This window comes from Amblyomma mixtum, chromosome 10, assembly GCF_055824585.1.
Source record: "Amblyomma mixtum isolate Tamu chromosome 10, ASM5582458v1, whole genome shotgun sequence".
Classification (NCBI taxonomy): Eukaryota; Metazoa; Arthropoda; class Arachnida; order Ixodida; family Ixodidae; genus Amblyomma; species Amblyomma mixtum.
The window spans coordinates 50,484,241-50,507,505 of NC_143021.1; the positions used below are offsets into that span (position 1 = coordinate 50,484,241).

General features: G+C 45.0%; 1 long non-coding RNA gene across 2 annotated transcripts; it reads right to left on the reverse strand.

The window, feature by feature from the left end:
• Nucleotides 1–818: 818 nt before the first annotated feature.
• On the reverse strand, nucleotides 819–21,731 carry LOC149325766 (uncharacterized). 2 transcript variants are annotated; one of them, XR_016286150.1, is made up of 5 exons: nucleotides 21,473–21,731; nucleotides 15,349–15,396; nucleotides 11,042–11,137; nucleotides 7,538–7,656; nucleotides 819–910 (listed from the first exon to the last, which is right to left on the reverse strand). It is a non-coding gene; the product is annotated as an uncharacterized LOC149325766 (long non-coding RNA). The 2 variants fall into 2 exon arrangements; XR_016286149.1 differs by having other exon boundaries at nucleotides 7,538–11,137.
• Between the last annotated feature and the right edge of the window lie 1,534 nt (nucleotides 21,732–23,265).

Sequence of the window (23,265 nt, forward strand, 5' to 3'; positions counted from 1 at the left end):
GCAGGCATTATTACTCAGGGGCGTGCCTTGGGACATGCACTAAGAGGGCTGTTACCTTCCAACTTGAACATGTGTCTGGCATATTATGGACAAATGTGAGCTGTTGAACAGGTGCAGGGAGCTGCCACAATTGCTAAACTTTGCACATACATACAATAACGTAGACTTCTCTTCCGTGTGGCACTTTACAGAGCTGAAGTGTAACCAGAGAGCGTGCTCCTGTGTTCAAGTTGGCAGTGGATAACCCTGTACAGAAGAAAGTTGAGTTAGGTGGGAGCACAGGAAGTGCAATTTATATTTCAATTTTCAAAGACGCTATTGTCTGGTGGGACATCAGAAGAACTGCCAATTTTTACAGATGCACAGCAAGCCAGCCACTGCTTGTATGTGCATACATACTTTCACGGATTATCAAACTGTGTTCTATAGAACCACCGAGTTCTTACTGGGTTACCTGAAGTGTCTATATCCAAGCATGCATGAACCTGGAGCTTTGCTTTACTCACCTCACTTTCGGACTAGTCGCAATAACTGCTTTATAGGTTCTCACTATATGGCCAGTCATCATTCAATGAATTTGAGTATTCTTCTAACAGGCTCTCTCTCGCATCTTCATTTTGTATGCATACGTGTACAGCACAAAGGGTATAAACTAAGATGCATGGCATTCCTCGGCACCTCAAGGAAGCTTTTGTAGTTCTCCAAGGGTCAAGAAAGACTGAGAATATCTAAGACATGCATGACGTGCAAGAGCAAGATGTGCGCTGACACAATTTATCCAAAAACAAAACAATAAAAGAGATCTTCCAGCAGTACTGTATCTTTGAAAAGGTCTTTATTCTGGACGTTACTATTGCAGACACATCAAGTAGTGATGAAATTATTCCTGCTGCTTGAAATACAAGTATGTCTGGAAAAGAAAATGAACAGTACAGTGAGCCACAGTCAACATTTTTCCATACCTGTGAATAAGACTTCACCATGTTAGCCTTAGTGCACGTTTAATACCCTCTGGGGATAATATTTTGGTGACGATGCAAATCCGCTGTAGAACCATAAAGCATGCTTACATGCTTACCGCGTTCTTGTCCGATATTACGGTTTTTTCCATCTGTATATACCTTTTTTTCGATTTGCCCCCCTCACCCAATGCTCTTCGGGGCCTGTGAGGTACTAATAAATAAATAAATATCTGCACTGTCTTGGCGTCATTTTGAGACGGTGACATTTGGTCCCTTTTATTACACGAACAATGGGATTGTCATTCACAAATGAAACACACGATTACTTTAGCACCAAGTACAGTACTGCCATCAAAGAAGGAATGGGATGGTAGGTCTAAATATGCCCTTTCAAGACTTTTAGCCTGTTCTACAGAAAGCATTTCTACAAGTTGGGAAGACAAAAGAGCACTCTGCAGGCTCACAAATGTCTGGAGGAGAAAGCCTATCCACAACCGTTTTTCTTCGCACTTAAAGCAGTCCAGCAGCATGTGGGAATTTTTAAATGAGTAGGGACCGCAAATTTCGGCCCATTTGTTCACACTTTGAAATAAAACTATAGCTCAATTGGTTATATCATGCTGTTTCAGCAGCTGCAGGAGTTGAGATAATGCTAAAAACTAGATCAAACGCTACTTTGCGAGCTTTTGTTCCAACTCTTTTGCCTGCCTGCCCCAAAAATTGGCAAGACAACAAATGAAGAGGCAGCACATCACTTTTTTAACCTTCTTGTAGTATTAAGTCTCAACCGATCACGGTAACCATAGCCAACAGGCGGCCCGTGAAACCGAAATGTGAGCTGGCTGTGAACTGTGAACCTGGCTGAGGCGAATTCCCTGTCGCGATCTGTGTTTACTGATAACCTGTACACTCTAGAGAGCTAGCAGCCAACTGAGGCTTTGAATACAGTTGAGCCTACTTATAACGAACCTGACAGTCACACGGATTGCGTTCATTGTATCTGAAATCTGTACTAAGTGGACTTGCCTTATTACAGTCAAAAGACAATGTCAGATAAAAGTAGCGTTTAATTTTTTAAAAAGTGCACTGTGCACGTTTGTTCCCTCAAAGTAGACCCTATCAAGCCAATTTTCTAAGCTCGGTCATATGCTTCTGGCCGAGACCCTTCTGGCTGTGGACAAGCCGCTTTAGGGATGCGATAAGTGTTTGAGGTGTTCACAGCCAGTAGCGGAGGGTCTAGAGCTTCGCCTTCAAACCTTGACTAAGACATAAGGGCCTAGCAACGAAGCTACTACAGTGTACCTTTCTTTTATCAGGAAAGGAACACCTCTTGTGCCAAAAACGTGCTCTCAGCCTGTGCGGTAACCCTCTTCTGCAGAGGAGGTTGTGCTTCGGAGGATCTGGGTTGGGGTTGCCCTCACTCCAGCTGTGACTCAGAAATGGCCTCAGTTTCGAGATCTCCTTCCTCGACTTGGGTGTCCAATATGTCAATGCAAAGATATTGAAGCCAACACTCATCACTTGCTGTGGGACTGCCCAGCACGGACGCCTAGAAGAATCTGGCTCTTAACAGCATAGGTCGGCACACTCACTCATGAGTGCACTCATATCGCCTCACACCTACGTCAGTGAGTATGAGTGTGAGTGAGTGGATGCGAGTGTAGGTGGTCATGAGTGTGAGTGAGTGGTTGTGAGTGCGAGTGAATGGATGTGTGGGTGGTCATGAGTGTGAGTGCGAGTGAGTGGATGTAAGTGGGAGAGAGACGAGTGGTGATAGGACATGGGTGAGTGGCTGTGAGTGGCGGCAAACTTCAGGCGACAGCGAAGTTTGACGCATGTGCTAAGCTATTTTCATGTTCACAGTTGAGGGAAGTAAATATTCACGGGCCCTCGAGGCAGCATAAGGCATCATGCCAGTGTCTATTTACAACCGAAGCAGAGGATTACAACGTCACACGAATAGCAACCTTTCGTTGCTGTTCACCTTACTAGTTCACCGTTGGTATGGGTGCAGGCCAAATTCGCAGGTGCAGTTTTGTCAGCTCCCTTTATCGAATTTCACATTGCCACTGTTGCAAAGGCAGATGTCTCTTTACATGCCTCCTACACGGCTCGAGCTCATATACACCCATGGATGTGGAACCCATGGCTGCAGAATCAAATACAAAAATTTTCAATGCACATAATTTCCGCAGGTCAGCATGGCAACTCATAATGTCAGCTCTTCCTCCTTTTCTACCAAGTTCTCAGAAGCTTAGAAGAGTGCTTCGAGTCACCGTTCTGTTTCAACTCTTATCTAAAGCCCAGAATATTGTGTGCCTATGAAACCATAATCTTTCCAACAATAAACTATTAGATCTTTTTGTTCATTACACCTTGAATTTGTTCAAGGAGGCCTACTGTACAAAAGGAGAATCAGCCTGTGGCAGTGCCGTTGCCGCCTCCATGATTTAATGATAAAATTTTATAATGAGGTTCATATAAAGTGCATCTGGCCTAAGTATACAGCAAATCCTATCATTTCCACATGACAAGAACTTCGATTACTCTAATAAAAGCACTGTATTACATTCGACACCTATCCACGCCAGGTGTTCATTAGCCTATATCATACTGTAAGCCCGATTCTTTTTGCACGCGTGTAGGTATGAAGCTGCGCTCCAGTCGTTTAGCTTAGCACATGGCACCTGACATTTCACAGTTCATACGACCATTTTAGATCCTGGTACGAGAAAAAAAAACTTTGTAAAAGTTGAAAGCATAGAGTCGAGAGTTTTCTTGGCTCATGCGAACAATTTCTTTTTCATTTGGGGGAGGACGATCTTCGCACGGAGCCCGCCATTGTAAACCACCCTGCATTGCAGAAAAGCGGTCAGAGCAGACAGCACAAAAATTTCAGTCCCTGAGATGAACTGGAACACTTCATGAAGTCGCAGCTCGGAAGTGCCCTCCTTGAGGAGGAGGCAGCCCAATCTGGCAGCCTGATTACACAGACAGCAGCCAAACAAGCTGGGTCAGCTGAACCAGTTCCTGCTCCCTCTCTCATTCCAGCAGCCAGGTACTCCCTCCGTAGCAGAGTAGTGGACAGGGGGTTGATTTGGCCTCTTCCGATGAAGACCAAAAAACCAAACCTCCTCTGAATCTATATCCATTCAAAACTTGAAAAGCCGTCAACTCCGTTACTCTGAAAACCACTCAGAGATGACAATCCCAGAGTTGTGGCCAGGGATAATTACCATTTGAGCAGTCGTGGCAACTCTTAACGTCTAGGCCATTTCTTACAAACATGTGCAGTGGTCCATGTTCCCACACACCACATCACTTGAAAGTGGCAGCAAGTTAATGATTTAGAACACAGGAAAAGTTCATGAAATGGAAACAGCCCATGAAAGGACAAACATAAAAAAGGAACTGAAACAAGACAGTGCACCATGCAACTCCTGCTTGATGAAAAGGACATTACTGCATCAAACTGTACTCAGAAATAGCAAATAGGTAGCTTGTTTCTTGGAAAAAACGGCGCTAAACGAAAGGACAACGAAAAAGAGTACAACAGGACCGGCGCCGGTCCTGTTGTACTCTTTTTCGTTGTCCTTTCGTTTAGCGCTGTTTTTTCCAAGAAACATGTACCAACTAGCTCAACTCTCCGTTTTATTGAGGTAGCTTGTTTTCATGATATTCTGAATTTATAAAAAAAAAAATTGAAATTAATTTTTTTGTTCACTAATGTATATCCACCTATCAAAAATTATAAGCACCAATAGTGGTGACCAGCAAGCAATAATTTGCATTAATTAAAATTAATTACATTAATTTAGAGTTCATTTAATTTTGCGGCTCTTGCCGTAAATTCGCCTTTTTGCCGCGGACAATAAATAAAGTGTGTAAAGTAAGAACATCTCGCATTTAAAAAATTTTTGCATTTTTTATTTTATATATTGATGTGCCAGAAAAAAGTAAACAGCATAGCAAGCTTGGTTGATTAAAACTCATCTACATTCTAAATTTTTTTTATCCTGAACCCGTCTGAACCGGTTCAATACAGTCTGAACCGTTTTGAACCGGAATGGAATGTCGCTCTGGAGCCAAACCCAGAACTGAACCCAAAAAGTGTAAACCCGAACCTGAAAAAACTCCAGTTCGACACCGTGTTGAAAACTGCACCTCATAGTATTTAAAAAAGCATTTTGGTTACATGTTGTTTTCCATCATCTTTTTTGTGGACATGTATTTTTTTTTTATAACATAGATGTTCAAGTTCTGTACTTTTTTATCAGTTTCAATTGAAAGTTTTATCATAAGGAATGCTTTTGTAGAGCACTGAAGCCTAGTTGTCACAGGTTTTTGTTGCGATCACTTTGCTTCATCACAGTGACAGTGCCTACATAGTAGATGAGAAGGAGGAAGTTTCACAGCAACAAGCCAGATTGTCGAAGAGCTGGTTTCACAAAAATGGTGTCCGAGCCCTTGGTGAAGGCAATCCGGAGGCCTCCTACCACAGAAACAGCCTGCCAACTGCTGTTCTACAAGCAGCTAAGCCAGTGTTTGTGGCTTTATCACTGCCAGGTCATCTAAGAAAGTGACTCCACGGCAGGACACTCAAAACCACCGAATAAATGAATCAGCTGATTTGATACCGCTGTCCTAAAACAACATTTCTTGGGACTGACAGGTTGAAGACTGCAACTTGCAGTGATGTAATATATCTATGGTGATGATACAGCAGAAAGTGCAAGTTTTAAATACACATAGCATCCAATCAAGTGTAAGCCGAGAAGTTTGTCTCAACCGGCTTGTCAAGCAGCGTGTTGCCTTGCTGCTGCCAAGGAGCTTGTTGCTGAGTTCTGAACTTCCTCCAAGAGCAAGAAACGTCAGAGAGAATAAACATGAAGGCTTCGGAGGAGATGCCAATAAAGTCAACAAGTGCATGTACTCTGCTGGTGCATTCTCAACTGCTGTAGTATATGTGCAAACATAAAATTGCGTTTTTCTCAAAATCACCCTTTTGAAAATTTTTGATCCTTTTCTCAATAACTGACTACCTGACTGACTAAACTGAAATTTTCTCGGATTGTAATAAACTACCTTGCAAATAGTTTGAAGGAAATAGCAAATACTGGAACTGTGCATATGACATTAGTAAACATGGGTAATAGGATCGAAATCGCCAGCACTCAATAAATAATTTTTAATCGATTTTCTTTTGTCCTGCAGCTTACGTTCCAGGCTGCCGAACGAAGGTTCTGTCGCCATAGGTGTATATGAAATCGAATGACGTATACAAAAGCTGCAATATATTCACTGCTTTGTATAATTTAATTCCTGTAAACTTATGCTAAGCTGCTTCAGAAGCCAGAATGACAGCAACTGGATAAGGAGCTAATATAGAGCAGTTTTTGTGGGCCTCACGTGATCTTATACTCACTTATGACGTTGCAACCATTGTTCGGCAACCTGAAACCAATACAGAAACTGTGTGGCAAGAGAAATTCAATTAGAAATTATTTACTGAGCGTAGGCAAATTTCTTGCAGTAATTCATGCTTACTGATGCCTTACACAAATCCAAAGCACAAATACACTAAGAAAAATTTGATGTGTCTACACCTATAAGGTATCAAGGCTATCCACAAATAAATCACACAAGACATGAGTCGGAATTTTTATGACGACCAGGTTAGGAACAAATGCTTTCATATAGCATTGGTTCAGCACTGAGCACAAGAAAACTTTTCGCCAAATAAGGTAGTAAACCATCTCGCACTGAAAATAGCACCAGGGCTGTTTTTCTCTTGGAGGACTGAATGGTTACACCTGCCTCAATTTGAATTAACCACTTTGAGAACTTTGACAGAATTGCTGAGAGCATGACATGGAAAGTGAAAATTTTCAATCCTTTTTTTTAATGTGAGAGGCCTGTCATTCACAATGGCATCGAGACAGAGGAGCCATTGTAGTGTTCACTTGCCACATTTAAACAACGCAGGAAATGAGCTTCTTGAACAGCCTCAGTACAATCACTGATGTCATTCAACGCCAATGCTCTAGCTGAACACAGCCACAGTGTTGGCCAAGACGCACACAGCTTTGCACGAACACCTTACTCGGTTGGGCCTTTCTCTGCTTTGACTGCCACATTTTACTGTAACATTAGTATAGCTGTTCGGCATCGGAAAGTCCGGCTTCACAGCGGAAAATGATCGGTAACCTGCTACTTGTGCTCACCTCAACTAGCAAATGACAACAGCGTCCTCATTGACTGCTTCACAGTGTAAATAAAGTCGGCAATGTGCGCTCGGACTTTAGGCTGGTTTTTCTAGCAGTGTCGGGCTGGCCCCAGTAACCTGCCAAGTCCAGACTGCAGGCCTGTTAATACTGCTTGTCAGCATGTTTCTGAGCTGTGTGCAAATATAAAAAAAAATGCATACAAATATACGGCAATGCAGGTCTCCCGAGCCCCTCAGACTTCCTTTCGCACGAACAGGCGTATTACAGTTACCAGCTTCACGGGGGCTTCTTGTACCTGGTCTGCAGAGAGGATATTAGCTGTTCTTTTCAAGTAACGAAAATCATTACCTTGCATATCTTATCGTCAACATCACCGGCCAGAAAACGCGCTGCACAAGTTCACCGCAATCCGGCCATTCGTTGCCACAGGCTCCTCTTGCATCTGCTCGTCAAAAGGTTCGCTGTAACTGAATGCAGGCACGATTGTCAATTCGAGAAACCGAAGCGATGCGGACTGCAGGACTCGAAACGCTAAAGCAGCCGAAAACAAAAACCGCCGAAAGAAGTCGCACGCTTTCGAATTTTAAAACTTCCTGCAACATTAGCGCAGGCCGCAGTAACGCCATCTGGTGTTGAAATGTGAAAATATTTTATGCGCTGTGATTCGCACTTAGCAAAGCAAAGCTAGTACCATGGCTAATTCAGTCCAGCCAGGGCCTATTTTTTTAGGCAACTTAACCGAGCAACGTTTTTAATAACATCATGTGGAGTTATTTCGCACCTTTCTGCCAACCACCGAAACGGCTACACTTGACTATGACTGCCTTAGCTTGAACATCCAAATCAAGCCGATCCACAGTCGGCGGAGTCTTGTTTGAGTTAAAATCGAAAATAGAGGAAGTTTATCCCTCATTCGTTCTGCTTTTGGCGCGAGGAGGCAAAGCGAATATCACGTGTGTTATTTAAAGGCAAAGAATATGCCTAAAAACCCAATAGACCTTATTCGAAATGCACTGCCATCTAGCGGTCGCCGCGCGCGATCCGCCATGTTGGAGGATAGCCGCCGGATTCACAGCACGTACTGGTACACGCTCGTCGCGCGCGCTCGAGTTTCACCGCCCTCAGTATGCTCACATATTGCTCATTGCCTTGCTGTACGCAGAAGGGTCACAAAGAAGCCCAGGGAAAAAAAAGGCAAGAACGCTTGATTTGAGCGCATTTCTATTTTTGGACTGCGATCCCCGACATCCGCGGCACAAATGTTGCAGAACCGTCCCTACATGTCGAGACATCGCGCAACACATTTCGTTATCGCCATGTAGCAAATGAAATCAGAAATAAGCTTTGTAGGCACGAAGAAAATATCACACAAAAGCAGTTTTTCTGCTGCGATTTCCCGTGAAGTGCTGCGATTATCGGCCTCGCAAGAGAGTAATCGTGATCAGCTGTTCAGTGGTACGGGTCGCACTTCGTGAGAACCGTCGCCCCTAGCGTTATCCGCTGCAGCGGTTACACGCGTTAGTTTTTAGTGCGAATATTTGTTTCGCCGAAAACACTAGCAAGGGTCAAGTGCCCGTGGCACAGAACGTTTGCGCTCTGCAAGTCAGTCAATCGTTTCTGTTAGACCAGGGAAAGGTGCCTATTTTGTGGAGCGACGGCTTATATATGCGTGTAGCGATTTCACTGAACCGGCCGGTTTCCACGAAACCGTGTGTTGTGTAAAGAAAAAAAAAAGAAAGGAGGGCAGCCGCTAAAGCGGTACCATAGTTGCAAAGTAGCGGGAATGCATAAAGCGTGTAGAATCCTCAAAAAATATCAGTGCACAACTGCTTGCTCGTCGTGGTAAAACCATAGGCACTGCTGCATTCACGGGCTGCGTGTTTTTTAACGGCGATAGTCCAAGAATGGTAAGCACTTATGTAGTGGGGTCGTGCGACGACCCAGGGGTCTATATGCCCGGTAATAATAATAAAATGTTTTCTCTCTCGGTCTAGGGCACTAGGGCAAACTAGGGGCTCTAGAGCATTAGGGCAAACAAACAAATGCTGTATGAACTTTTCAAGGAAAATGAAAAGCGTCGCACACTACCAACATGAGCGTGAAGTTTACTATCGTTTGCTTTCGGCGCCGACACAACACACAGAAAACGCAACCACAACAACAGCAATTCAAGCAGCACGCCCGTCCGCAAAAAGTATGGAACAAAATAAAAACTGACTCAAACAAGACCGAAATGCGCACATTTTTAGCCGTAAACGAAAATTACACTTGCTTCGTACATTTCTTGGTGTTCAGCGTCGGCAAACTGACGTAGGACTCCGTGCAAAACTTGTAGCTCCGTACTCGGTGGCGTTCAGAAAGTGGTTTGGACGCGTAGTAAGTGTCTGCGAAGTCACTCAGAAACTTGGGCAGCAGAAACACGTCGACTGACCATTCAGTCATGTTTACAGGCTCAAGTGTCAGTAAATAAGATTTTAGAGCCAGCACAGCAGTAAGGAAGCTAACGCAGGGCACTCCTAAATCCACACAGCAGAGGCGGACCGAGCTTCTGTCATCCTCCAACATGGCGGATTTCCACTGGTTCTTCTTTTCTCCGATAGATGGCAGCAATTTCGCATAAGGTCTATAACACTGACAAATTCTCACCGAAGCGGGTGACTTGGGCGCCGCCATTTTGACAAAGCTATTTTCCTAGCATAAGAGCACGCGCTAAATTCGAAAGAGAGCGTATGTAACGCGAACGTACATACGTAAAACCTAAATTCAGGCGTATACAAAGCAAACTTACAACGTTACAAACTTCATAAACGAAACCAAAACATGGCCTCGCTCGTTTCTTTTTTTAAATCCAAAAAGTTTAAAAGCATTTGAACACGATCCGAAATCAAAACAGCCGTGTGCTGCTGTTGCATTTATAAATATACCGGGAGTTTCAGCGAACACTTTCAAAAAATTTTATAGATAGACTTTTTGGAGGAAATATGGCTTTTACGGCACAGTATTACCAGTGTTGGCAAACACCAAAAAACTGGTGAATCGTCGTGAGTAGTAAGCTAGTTAACGAATTTTCTTAACTAGCTCACCTAGGCGCCTAATTGCAGTTAGAGATTTATAGCTGGTCTTTAGTAACAGCCACATCAGTTTTTAGAAATCAGAAAACGCGATTACTCTTGGCACTGTGGCTCAACAAAATTTGGCTTTTTCGACTAGTTACATGCACTGTAGCAGTTGCTTTACCTCGATGCTTTCGAAAGCCCGTGGTATTTTCGCACGATGCAGCCAGATTTTGCCAAGTCACGACAGCGAGGGTAACCTCGATTTCGAAACTCTAAAAACTGATATAGCTATTACTGACGACCAGCTACAAATCTCTAATTGCAACTAGGTGCCTAACTCTACTAGTTACAGAGGTAATTATTAAAAATTAGTTAACCAGCTCACGACTTCAGACAAAACACCACTTTTCTGGTGTCTGCCAACACTGGTAACACTGTGCCGCAAAATTTTTACCCCAAAAAGCATATTTATAAAAATTTTCGAAAGTGTCCGCTGAAACACTTGGTATGTTTCAACATGAAAAAGAAAACAAAGCAAAGAAGTATACAAAGCAAACTCACGTACGAATCTCATAAACGACACCGAAACACTACTTCACGCGATTTTATTTCCTGCGCTCTTCTGAGCTTGGTCTTGTCTCCAATGCTATATGTCCGTGCTGGCAGTTCACGGACTTGCTGCCTGCGGTGGTTGACGACACAGCACTTCACAGTGCTGAATTGTAGCTCTCCTCGTGGAAAACAATGGCGGAGGCGGCTACCTTAGATTGTGTAGAAGACCTCGAGTCCTCTATACCTGATGTGAAAGTGTTCCGCTCCAACTTGCAACATGCCGCAGATGCTGACCACTGGATGCAGTTGTACAGCACTCAAATCAACACTTGTTGAATCACTGAAAATGTGTGCACAAACAGCATACCGTAAGACTGTATTTTGCATTTGTGCACTTGGTTTTTTCACAAGTGAGAAACTGCGTAAAGTGAGCGCACTAACCTAGCCTATAGCTTTGTTTCATCTGTTTGCCAATGTGATAAACAGTGATCACAGAACAACAAAATCTGCAGCCTCAAACGGGGGTTGGCTTGGATAAAAATGCCCCTGAAGACCCTCCAGAGGATAATGAAAGATTACTTCGAGGCGAATTGTGATTGAGCCAATTTTTGTGTGCGTGTGAAACATAACGATAAACGTTTGATCTTTTTGTTTCGTTTCTTTTGCGACTTGTGTAATTAGTGACCATAACAATCACGCCACGATCATTTAGTCGCATGATAGGCTGCTTATTGCCATCAGTTAATTCTGTCTAGAGTACACCTTACTGACATGCCAAACTGCTTTTTTAGGGTAGAAATGGTTATAGCAACGTAATAGTTACAATGAAGAAATTCTGATTCCCCTGTAATGATGAGGTTTGATTGTATGAGTATATGAGAGAAATTCTGCCAAGTCAAGCACTCGAGCATAAAGAAGTGCAGTAAAAAGAGTTTGGAACATTTAAACACCATCACCCAGTTGTTGGTGCATTGACTTCCTTAAGCAGAGAATGACAATGCAATGCGGATGGAAAGAAATCAATGTTACACATTTACTCAGCTGTTATTTCATTCCTACCAGGAATGAAAGCATTGCCTCTACCTCTCAGCGAAGGATAATGGGTGCTCATGGTAATACAGCTTCTCATGTGATAATGCCGTTCCTGAATGCTTGTGCGTGCCTGCTGTTTTTAAGGCTTGAAGATGTTTTGAAATTTGAGTCGGGTTACAACTCAGATAATGCCATTCCTGAACGTTTGTGCGTGCCTGCTGTTTTTAACGGTTTGAAGATATGTTTTCAAATCTAAGTTTGGTTACAACTTAGATTTTGTGCACTTTTGTTTGGTTTACAGTTGATTATGTCACATGTTGATGCTGCATGAATTTGTACATTAACACTCAGTATGACCTGCAAAGCTCTAATGGTAAGCCTATGATGGTTCACAGCTTCTAGCAACACAGCATGCTACTACTTATGGCCTCAATTATCCTGGCTGGCAGGTGAACGACAGGTGCAACCAATGTGGCAACATAGACCACAATGACATACTTCCTCTGGCATCACATCGTCTCCATGCAGATATCTGCACACAAAAACAAAATTTTTAGTTTATTGTCCCTAGTCCATGAATGCTTTAACGTGTTCTGTGTGCTCCATCATTTGTATAGTCTTCACACTTAAACATTTTAGAGAGCAATGATATTTATATTTACCACAAAGCACGGTGAACCATTCTGTGCTGCCCCACACACTGAATGATTACCGGCATTTTCTGAATTAGGCACACACGGCGGAGCCCGTTTCAATGTGAGGTCAATCGTAAACTTCTGACTCCCAAGAATGAACGATAAACAACCTACAACTTCGGGCTGCAAAGAAAATTCTCAAATTCTCAAAGTCGCAAAGACCAAAATTCTCATAGTAGCAAAGATCAAGACAAGAGTACTTGTCAAGGAGAGGCTACGATACAGGCGTGTGACTAAATCTGCCTTGAGCTAAAATAGGAGAAGGGAAACTTCGTCTGCTCAGGCTAGTCAGCCACGTGGAAGGAAGGAAAACCTCAAAGACGGCATGAAATGAGACAAACACGAAGAAATTATATGATCATGGCAGGTGTCATTTCACTATTATACCTGTTTTCGAAAATTTATCTGCGCCTGTGTGGTCCAGGGATGACAACACATTACCTCGGCGTAACACATTTTCGACCAGAGGGTAGTCAAAGGCTCTTTAAAGTGATGCAAAGGATTGTGGAAAAGCAACCTGCAACAAGCTAAATACAGATGTTTCAGTCAGAGTGAAACAGGGCCAAGAGTCAAACTCCCCAGGTCAGAAATCAGCTTTTCATGTAATTATGTTTGCAGCAACCCCTTCTGATCAGTATAAAATTGCAATACATGGCAGTGAAGCTCTTTCAAAATTGTGAAATTCAGTGAAACAAGTTTACTGTAAATGTCCACAACTGAACTGCTATAGCCGACAATTATCATGCACTGAATGGTACAGAAACATTAGTCAGTGTCATCAAAAATGTAAGAAGCCATGAGTGTGATGCAAAAAGAATGCAGCGCCTTACTCAGGTAGGCTGTTGATACCTTTGCCGACTAACTGATGCTGAAATACTTCAGCACTGCAAATACAAAGCAATGCAGAGAGCTTTTAAGACGTGTTATGCACCACTTTTGAACAAAAGTATAGCTGGAGATGACTGAATTGAATGAAGAAACTCAAGTGAAATTATTACAGCCATCAGTGCACACACCACCAGCAGCTGCCTTGATTGTCATGTCCAGAACAGGTAGAGAAGCTTTTTTCTCTAGCAGCAGGGACAATCCAACTTTCATCAAATGTAACGAAGCACTGGAAGTCAAATGCAAATAAGAATAAAAAAATAGTGGCTAATGCTTGAAAAGCTGGGAGAAAGTGCTGCCAGAGGAGAAAACAGGTTATAACAGCGCTGGCGTCAGAACCATATTTGCTAGAAATTTATTCCAGAAGGAGCTTGATGGAGAGATATTCTAATGATGACTTGTAGCACTGACAATCAAGATGTTTCACAAAGCGATTAACACCTATAATAAGACTGATAACACCTGAACGAAGACATTGTGGAAGATGTGCCACCAACTCCAGAAAAGTACTTGACCTGGAGACATTTACTTTCCTTACCTGGAGCAGATGCCTTCAGACACTGTATGCACAAAAGATGAAATGGCAGCAGAAAGTGGTGACCAGAATGGTGAGCTGCAACAAAAGGTGACCTCCTCACCACAAGAACTCCCAGCTCACTCTCTTCTTTTCTAGTAGCCATCTACTTTTCCGATAAATGCTCCTCCCTTCAAGGACCTCACAAGCCCTCAGCTGTGGTCTCTTCCCAAGATGCTGAAACCTTTTCCATTGGAGGCTCACCGGAGCTAGTTTCGCACTTTACAAAATTATCATTGACTCTGCCTTGTGCATTGCAGGTCATACTGACGTGAATACACACGTCCTTCCTCTCATTCTGTTTTGATGTGCGGTATGCCTGTCTTCATACATCTCTATTTTCTATACTGAAACACATTTGAGTTTTAATTTTTTTTTGCAGCGAAGGTGTCACTAAGTTACTGTAAAATTGTATTTTACCTCTGCTGGCTTTCTTGTGCGTAGTGGTGTAAAGTGATTAACTGTTACATGTCCGATGTTTAAGTGTATGTATTGACATTCTTTAGTATGTATGTATTGGTATGAATTTGGTACACTACTACATTTTTTACCACTACTGTAAGAGAATGTCATCACGGCATGCGCATTTAAGCTATACAAAACAAAAGACATCTATATTAGCTTGCACGTCACCAAACAAGAATGGCCTATGAATAACTGTAAATAAAGATAAGCAAACATTCCAAAGCACCAAAAGCCTTACTGTATGCTGAATTCGAGTAGCAGCTCTACAACAGATCCAAAATGTAGTGCTTATGCCTGGCCGTCTATGAACGCTCTGCCAGGTCTGGCACTGGATACATGCGGCCCCTCCACAGGAGCTAGAATCGGACAACTATTGGGGTTGTGCCTCAAAATGCTCAATTACAACATTCCTTTAATCTCAATTACTTTATGCTATTGTTGCATGCACTCTATATGACAAGTACAGCATGGCACGTGTAAGGCTGTGCATTACAAGGGTAGCCTAAGTGTCAAACACTCAGCTGGGGGTTTATTCGGGGTTTATTTAAAATAATGTCCTGGAAATACACTAGTTAAAGTGCGCTGTGGCCATATATCAGTTGTTCATACACACAAAAATTGGATTCCTTAGAAAGGAGACTACCACACACACAAAATATAAAAGTAAATATAGCCAAAGCAGGCAATCTTTGGTTGCAATAAATGTTACAGCTGCCAAACTGCCACAAACGACTGAAGCCAATCAAGAAAATCCGCAAAACAAAAAAAGGACCCGGCAGCGATAAGCTTTATTGCATATGGCTGTTCTTACACCCAGCAACAATGGCCCCAATGAATAGAAATTGTTTAAAAGGCTTTGCAGGCATCTAAGATTCATGAAATGATAAGTCTTGAAATCACCTCTGCTCAACCCTGTACTTGTGTTGCCGCAATTTGAGGTGTCATTTCCTGCAAGTAAAAAAAAAAAAAAAAGCTGAGTACAGTTACTCGGTATCCGTAGCATTCATAACTGAGGCAATGTAATACTGTGAGAGCAGACATCGCAGAGAAACAAGCCACAGCCAGAGGAGATAGAGGGCACCCTGAAAATAACCTGCAGCACATCTCATTCTTTTAACATGGCTACTCAAGGCTCACAGGTGACCTGTCTATCAATGAAATAATTTGTCTACAGACCAAACTTGCTCCTCACATAGAATCACTGCAAATAAAGGCAAGAAATTTAATCTAAGCTGCACTTTTCTGCAGCAATTTCAACAAGCAGCATCTGTTAGCACATAGACAATGTTAGTAACATGAATGTTTGGTGCTTACCACCTTGCAACTAATGCACGTACTTTGCGAGTACTGTAAGCATTCGAGTCTCCCACTATCTCCGGACGCCTGGCGCCAGCTAGGCGATATCGCGAGAGCTGGAAGGGGAGAACCACGGCCACCTGGATCGGAGCGCGCGCGTGACCTGAGAGGCCGCGTGAAAACGGAGACGGGACTGTAGAGAGGGCGGCGGAGATGGAGGGGAGCAGGAGGAGAGCGACTCCGACCGTCATGTGATGGGGAAGATGTATCCGAGAATTGCCTTGAATAAACGTGTTCAGTTGGAACGGGTGTGGTCGATCAAGGCGACCAGCGACTGACATGGCGACGAGGATTATTTAGCGAACCTTCAAGCGGACCAACGGCAGCCGAAAACGTTATACTGAACTCAGAGCAAGTGAAAGAGAAGCTGCAAGTGCACCAGCAATGGCGACCGGCGGGGAGAACGCTTCGAACCCCAGAATCTCTACGCCGATACCGGACGAAGCTGGGAACGGCACACGCGAGTTGCAGACAACACAACCTCGGACCCCGGGTATTTTCGGAATGCAAACGCCGCTTAGAAACCCATCCGAAATCGGATTGTCGACAACGCCAGACGCACCTCGTACAGGAACAACGATGCAATCCGGAACTATAAGTGCAACGACGGAGCTCGCTGTGCTCAACACTACGTTACAGATGATGGCTCGACTCCTGGAACGGCAAATGACATCATCTAACCTGCTGAACGACAGCACGGCGCTTCAAATAACAACAACGCCTGATTTGACAGGAACGCTACCGACTTACTCCGGAACTGAAAGAGAAAACTTTCAAGATTGGAAGACATCAGTGGAATCGATGCGAGATCGTTGCTCGTGGACCGATGCAGCAACATTGAATGCAGGAATATCACGACTCCGAGGGCGCGCATCATCATGGCATCAAACCACAGGCAACCAGTACAACGACTGGACAACCTGGGTATCAGCGCTAAAAGATGAGTTTGACAAACCACTACTCTTCTGCCAATGGGTTGCCTCAGTTGACGCAAGAGTGCAACGAGAAAACGAAAGCATGACCGACTACATGTACGCCCGGCTCCAACGCATCAAACGTGGCACATATGGTCTTTCCGACGACGATGTGGTTGACTGGCTCATTCAGGGAGTGCGACAAGACAGTGCGAAGCCCATGCTCGCTGCCTTCCACGATCTCCGCCGCGGAACCATAAGTGAGTTCTTGCACTACGTTCAACAACTTGATCGACGAGATGCTGGACTATCGCAGGATAACACCAGACACCAAACCTCCCCCAAGACTTCAAAATTCCCTGAAAAAAATTCGGTGGAAGCCCCGAGTGCAACGTACCCGAAGACCCAACGTCTACCGCCAGACATCTGCGCAAGATGCAGAACGAAGGGACATCGAGCCAAAGATTGCCCCCAACCAGACACGAGGACCGAAGAGCAAAAAAAGTCTGCAGCGCGCCGCAGAGAGGGAAGAGGAAGCGAAGAGCACACCAACTGCATTGTCAAAGGAGAATCACCAGGAAAACTAATTCTCCTACCGGCAAAAATCAACGAGATCGAAACGTCAGCGCTCTGGGACACTGGTTCAACAGTCTCCTTAGTGTCTCACGCATTCGCCACACAGCACAACCTCGAAGTGTCACCAGAAAAAGACATTCTGCTCAAGGGACCTTTCGGAACATCCGACATACCAGTAGGCGTCACGCAAGCACGCATCACGATCGGGAAAACCTCAGCAACAATCGAGGTCAAAGTCGTAAAAGACCTACCCTACGACGCAATTGTGGGAACCGATTGGCGCGAGTGCATACCATATGACTACATTGAACGATGCGCAAACGGCATTCACAGCTTGGAATGGATTCCAAAGACGATAGTGATGGGAGCAGAAGAAAACGTCATTCCGCAGAAGCTACCGCCCAATCGGACGAAAGGGACAAATACGACACCGACCGATAACAAAACTGTCGAAAACTCCGAAGCGACTAATGACACCCGCAAATACCCGATATCAACGACATGCGGAGCAGTCACCGACGTCAAAACTGTAAGCAGCAGCAAAGAACTTCCATCCAGTGAAGAAATCGTTCAGCTCATCACGCAAGTGAAACCTGAAGACTTCACCACAGATGAAACAGGCAGGTTTCAAGCCATTCTACTTGACAACATTGAAGTGTTCACAAACCCTGAGAATGACCTCGAACTGTGCACTCACGTGGAACACACAATCGAGCTCTCCGACGACAAACCCATTCGCATGCAGCCGTACACCGCCAGTGAAATCAACAAAAAGTTCATACGGCAACAAACGCAAGAATGGCTGGACAAAGGGATCATACGTCCATCGAAATCGCCTTATGCATCACCCGTTATCGTGGTTGAGCAACCTCATCACGAATCAACTCCTAAACGACTGTGTGTAGACTATCGCTTCCTGAATGCAAAAACTGTCAAACACGCATACCCGATGCCGAAAGTGGACGCAGCAGTCCGCAAAATTTCTGGATCGCAGTACTTCACAAAAATTGACGTGAAAAAGGCCTTTCTGAACATTCCGCTTCGTGAGGAAGACCGAAAAAAAGCCGCATTTGTGACAGAAGATGGTCACTATGAACCGACTCGTATGCTCTTTGGACTATGCACGGCACCCTCAACAATGCAGAGCGTAATGAACGAAGGTCTGAAGCCGCTGATCGACAAAAACCAAGCCATCGTCTACATGGACGACATCTGTATCTTTACGGACACGTCGGAACAGCACATCAAGACGGTGAGTCAAGTGCTGAAAACTCTACAGAACTTAGGACTCAGAGCAGACTTCAAGAAATGCCTATTCGCAGTGCAGTCCATCCCTTTCCTTGGTGCGATAATATCTCGCGAGGGAGTAACAATCGATCCGGGAAGAACCGCAGCTATATCAAGATATGGCAAACCGAACTCAAAAACCGAAGTACGATCTTTCCTCGGGCTGACATCGCATTACCGAAAGTATATAAAGGACTATGCGAAGATCGCCAAACCCCTGACAGAACTAACGAAAAAAGACTCCTTGATAACTTGGACTACTGAATGTCAAGAAGCCATGGACAAACTTAAGGAATGTTTGATCAGAGCACCCATACTAGCTACCTTCGACCCATCGCTTCCAACCGAAGTGCATGTCGACGCTTCATACACGGCAATTGGTGCAGTCTTGTCCCAAAAACACGGAAACGAAACACGCATAATCGAATATGCAAGCAAGAAAGTGCCGGAATCGGATAAGCACAAGCACTCAACAGAGCTTGAGGCAATTGCAGTGCATTGGGCCGTCACCGACAAGTTTCACCATTACTTACAAGGACTCGAGCACTTTGACATCTACACGGACAACTGGGCTGTCTCGCACATTATGTCAAAGAAAAATCCGAACAGACGTTTTGCACGCATTGTGCTTGACCTGATGTCTTACAACTTCAGCATCCGCCATACATCAGGAAAGGCAAACGTAGTGGCCGACGCCTTATCAAGAACGCCTGAAGACGCGCACGGAGTTTTCATTCTCAGCCGAGGATGATCGACTGAACAAAGCGCAACGAACCGATCCGAAACTTGCATCACTAATTCAGCAAACGCAGCAGCCGCAGGCAAGCAAGTCACAGTACAAGCTTGTCAACGATAGACTCGTACACGTGACGAATAAAGGAGAAAAGGAGATTCATCGCATTATAATACCCGAATCGCTGAAACAAGATGTACTCCAATCGTACCACGACAACGATGGTCATGGCGATGTTACTCGGACACTGTCTAAAATACAGCGACGCTACTTCTGGGAAAACATGAAGAACGAAGTTGAAAACTACGTGAGAGGATGCGAAACCTGCCAAAGATTCAACTCGCAGACGGGAGTGCAAGCTGGTTCACTAAACCCCCGTATGCCATCCTCCAACCCATTCGAAACCATCGCAATGGACCACGTTGGACCCATCAATTCCCAGGACTCCAACAAATATTTTATAACCGCTGTTGACGTGACAACGCGATTCATCATAACACGTGCCGTACCTGATAAATCAACGGAACATGTGCTACGTTTTGTCGAGGAAGACATCGTCCTCACGTTTGGAACACCGAAGACCGTGATAACGGACAACGACAAAGTTTTCACGTCGAGAGCAGCAAAGAGATACTTTGCCGAGAAAAGCATCACGCACGGCCTGACAGTACCTTACGCTCCGGAAACAAACGGTCTTGTCGAAAGAGCAAACGGCAAAATCTTGTCCGCATTGCGAAAAAACGTAAACGGCGACATCGACCACTGGAGCGAATACATGAGAGAAACAACATTTCAGGTGAATAACCAGCTTCACTTTGGAATAAAACTCTCTCCATTCGAATTGCTTTTCAACTATGTCCCACGCAAACAACTGGACAACGAAATGAACATCCCGCAGGACCCAACTGACGACATCGAAGCAAAACGTGCGCAAGCCAATGCCACATTAACGGCCTATCTACGCAAAATGAAACGGACGCACGACGCTAAACACCGCCTATCCAATTTCGAAATAGGTGACGAAGTACGGTACCAAAAAGGAGCAAGAGATGCCAAGCTAGGACCTCTCTACGACGGGCCATACAGAATTCTTCATGTAAACAAAGACACGTTTACCATCGCTAAGGAAGAAAACGGCTACGAAGATACCCGACTTGCCACAGCTAGACAACTGAAGCACTACCATGTGCAAGAAAGCGCGGTGACACCATCGCCTGAACTACCGGAAGCACAAGAATCGTTCACGCAAGACTCATCGCGCTCAAGAGAACTCGAAGAGGCACCGGAAGGCTGTTCAGATCGCCGAACGCGCCTAAGGAAACCGCCTAAGTGGCTCGAAGATTATATTACCGAATAATACGCAGCAGCGACAGGGTCTGCGCCATTGCGAGGACGCAATGTTTGGGAGCCCGGTCGTGTAAGCATTCGAGTCTCCCACTATCTCCGGACGCCTGGCGCCAGCTAGGCGATATCGCGAGAGCTGGAAGGGGAGAACCACGGCCACCTGGATCGGAGCGCGCGCGTGACCTGAGAGGCCGCGTGAAAACGGAGACGGGACTGTAGAGAGGGCGGCGGAGATGGAGGGGAGCAGGAGGAGAGCGACTCCGACCGTCATGTGATGGGGAAGATGTATCCGAGAATTGCCTTGAATAAACGTGTTCAGTTGGAACGGGTGTGGTCGATCAAGGCGACCAGCGACTGACAGTACACACAAAACGTACACAAACTGGTCCAGTCAGTTGTGCTTTTTTCTTGCAGGTAAGCACTTAAGTCTGCTTATGCGGAGCAATGTGAAAGCATGTGTTTTGAGTAAAGGAAATGTTTTTTGAGAAAATGATACAGTAGCTCTCAGATCTCCACATCTCGGTGAACACCGCAACCGCACCTTAAGGAAAAATGTAGCCTCAGAAAGCGTGCAGTTGAAGGTGCATATGTCATTGGCCCGAACCCCTGTCACAAGCTAGCATCCAACCTGACTACCATCCAATCCATTGTATTATTTCTTAACGCAGGAATAGCTCACTAAACAGAAACGTGTTGCTTCTAGCAAGAGCGGTAACGGTAATCTAATGTCGCTAGGGCAAATGCACTGCTCTCCACGGATCAGAAGTTAATCGCGATACACAGCCATGGTACACAATATGAAGTTGCGACCAACCTTTCGCAACAAACAGTAGTCACTCAACCGCAGAATAATAGACGAGTCACATCGCAGTTCGCAGCAGCCTGTGACACGGCATCTCCCTCGCTTGTCCTATTTCTCCGCTTCTGAAGGAACGCCGAAGTGGAGGGCTTCAGAACAGAAGTTATTTTTTGCCAAAAGGAGATTGCAGGGCAAACTGGCTCTGTGAACAAAAAGGGTAAGCAAAGCGAAGGAGTCGCCCGATCGACTCACAGTGCGAACAGCCATTTGCAAGCAAAACGCTAGCACACCAGCAGCGGCGTTCCAATGTTGTCATGACAACGCCGGATGTGACGTTGCAGACAAGCAGCGCAACTAGCGGCCGATGCGTCTACGTACGCTGAAATGGAAATACGCGTCCCGGACACGGTGTAAGAATATTTGTCCCGGACTGTCCGGTACGCGTATTTCCATTTCAGTAAAACCTTCTGAATTTCCTCTGAATAGCCTCTGTAATTTCAGCGTACGTAGCCGCGTTCGGCCGCTAGTTGCGCTAATTGTCTGCAACGTCACATCCGGCGTTGCCATGACAACATTGAGACGCCAACTGTTCGCGCTTTGCTTAGCAAATGGCCGTTCGCGTCGTGAGCCGCTCAGGCGCCTTCGACTACTTCGTCCTCTCTGGCTGGCACGACTGCCTCTGCGACGCGTTCCTTTTCGTTTACAAAGAGCTAGCGGGAGCAAAGTAAGTGCATTAATAGCACGTTCAACGACGAGGACCGCACGACTGTCAAGAATCGGGAGTTTGCATGCTTCATGCCACGAAGGAAGAGTGCTGTGCTGGGATCGTACAAGAAGATTTATCCAAACACGTAGATAAGTCTACAAGAAAAGCAACCGCACATAATGATAAAGGTCGAGTGGTCTATTATTTACTTCACCTCAACCGTTGCGAAACTGGGAAATCGTTCTTTAATTCCATCCTTAACCTTGCTAATTCCTTGGAGTTTACATCTGAGGCAGTCACTGTGTATGATGTTGTTGACTGAACATACTGAATAAACAGCGCGAACGAAGACGAGCACAAAAGACAAGAAAACGGACGACACACCGCTGTGTCGTCCGTTTTCTTGTCTTTTGTGCTCGTCTTCGTTCGCGCTGTTTATTCAAGATGCTTAACCAACTAGCCCGCCAAAACGTGTTAACGAGACTGAACATAGTTGTGCTTGTCTTGGGCTCATCGAACTTTCCATTTGTGGTGGCACTGTCCAAGTGCACGTTCGTTTGGTTCAACAGGTTTCCTGCTTTACTGAAATTCAGGCTGGTCAGCTTTATCTATCCTCCTCCTGTGGCATTCTATTTCTCAACAGCCTTTGCCTTTACTCTCGCGTAATGCCTGGAGAGGTGGCCATAAAAGCAATGGAGGATTCGGCTATCTTTGGCCCAGTCAGTACTGTACGGCTTGTAAAACAATGCCTGTCTCAGCCCAAACCACTCAGTATACGATAACCTACGGTAACCGAGGGGGAGCTCGGCTCTGGCGGCGAGTTCGCAAGCAGCTTCTGGCAAGTAGGTCATGTGACCAGAACGCAGACGTTCTTTCAGTAAGCGGAGAAAAGGAAAAGAGGGGAAGCGCGGAGTCCGGCCGAACGAGAGCAAGGCGCGAAGCATGGGGGAAGGAAAACCTCCTCTGTAATTCCTCTATGTCGCGAAGCAAGCTTTGGAGGCAATGGCTGGCAATGGTTTGTAGTGTGGCTGACTGTCAGCGAGTAGTTCGGAACTGGAAAAACAAATGCGCCCACTAGTGCTCTCGGTGCACTGTATCTCAG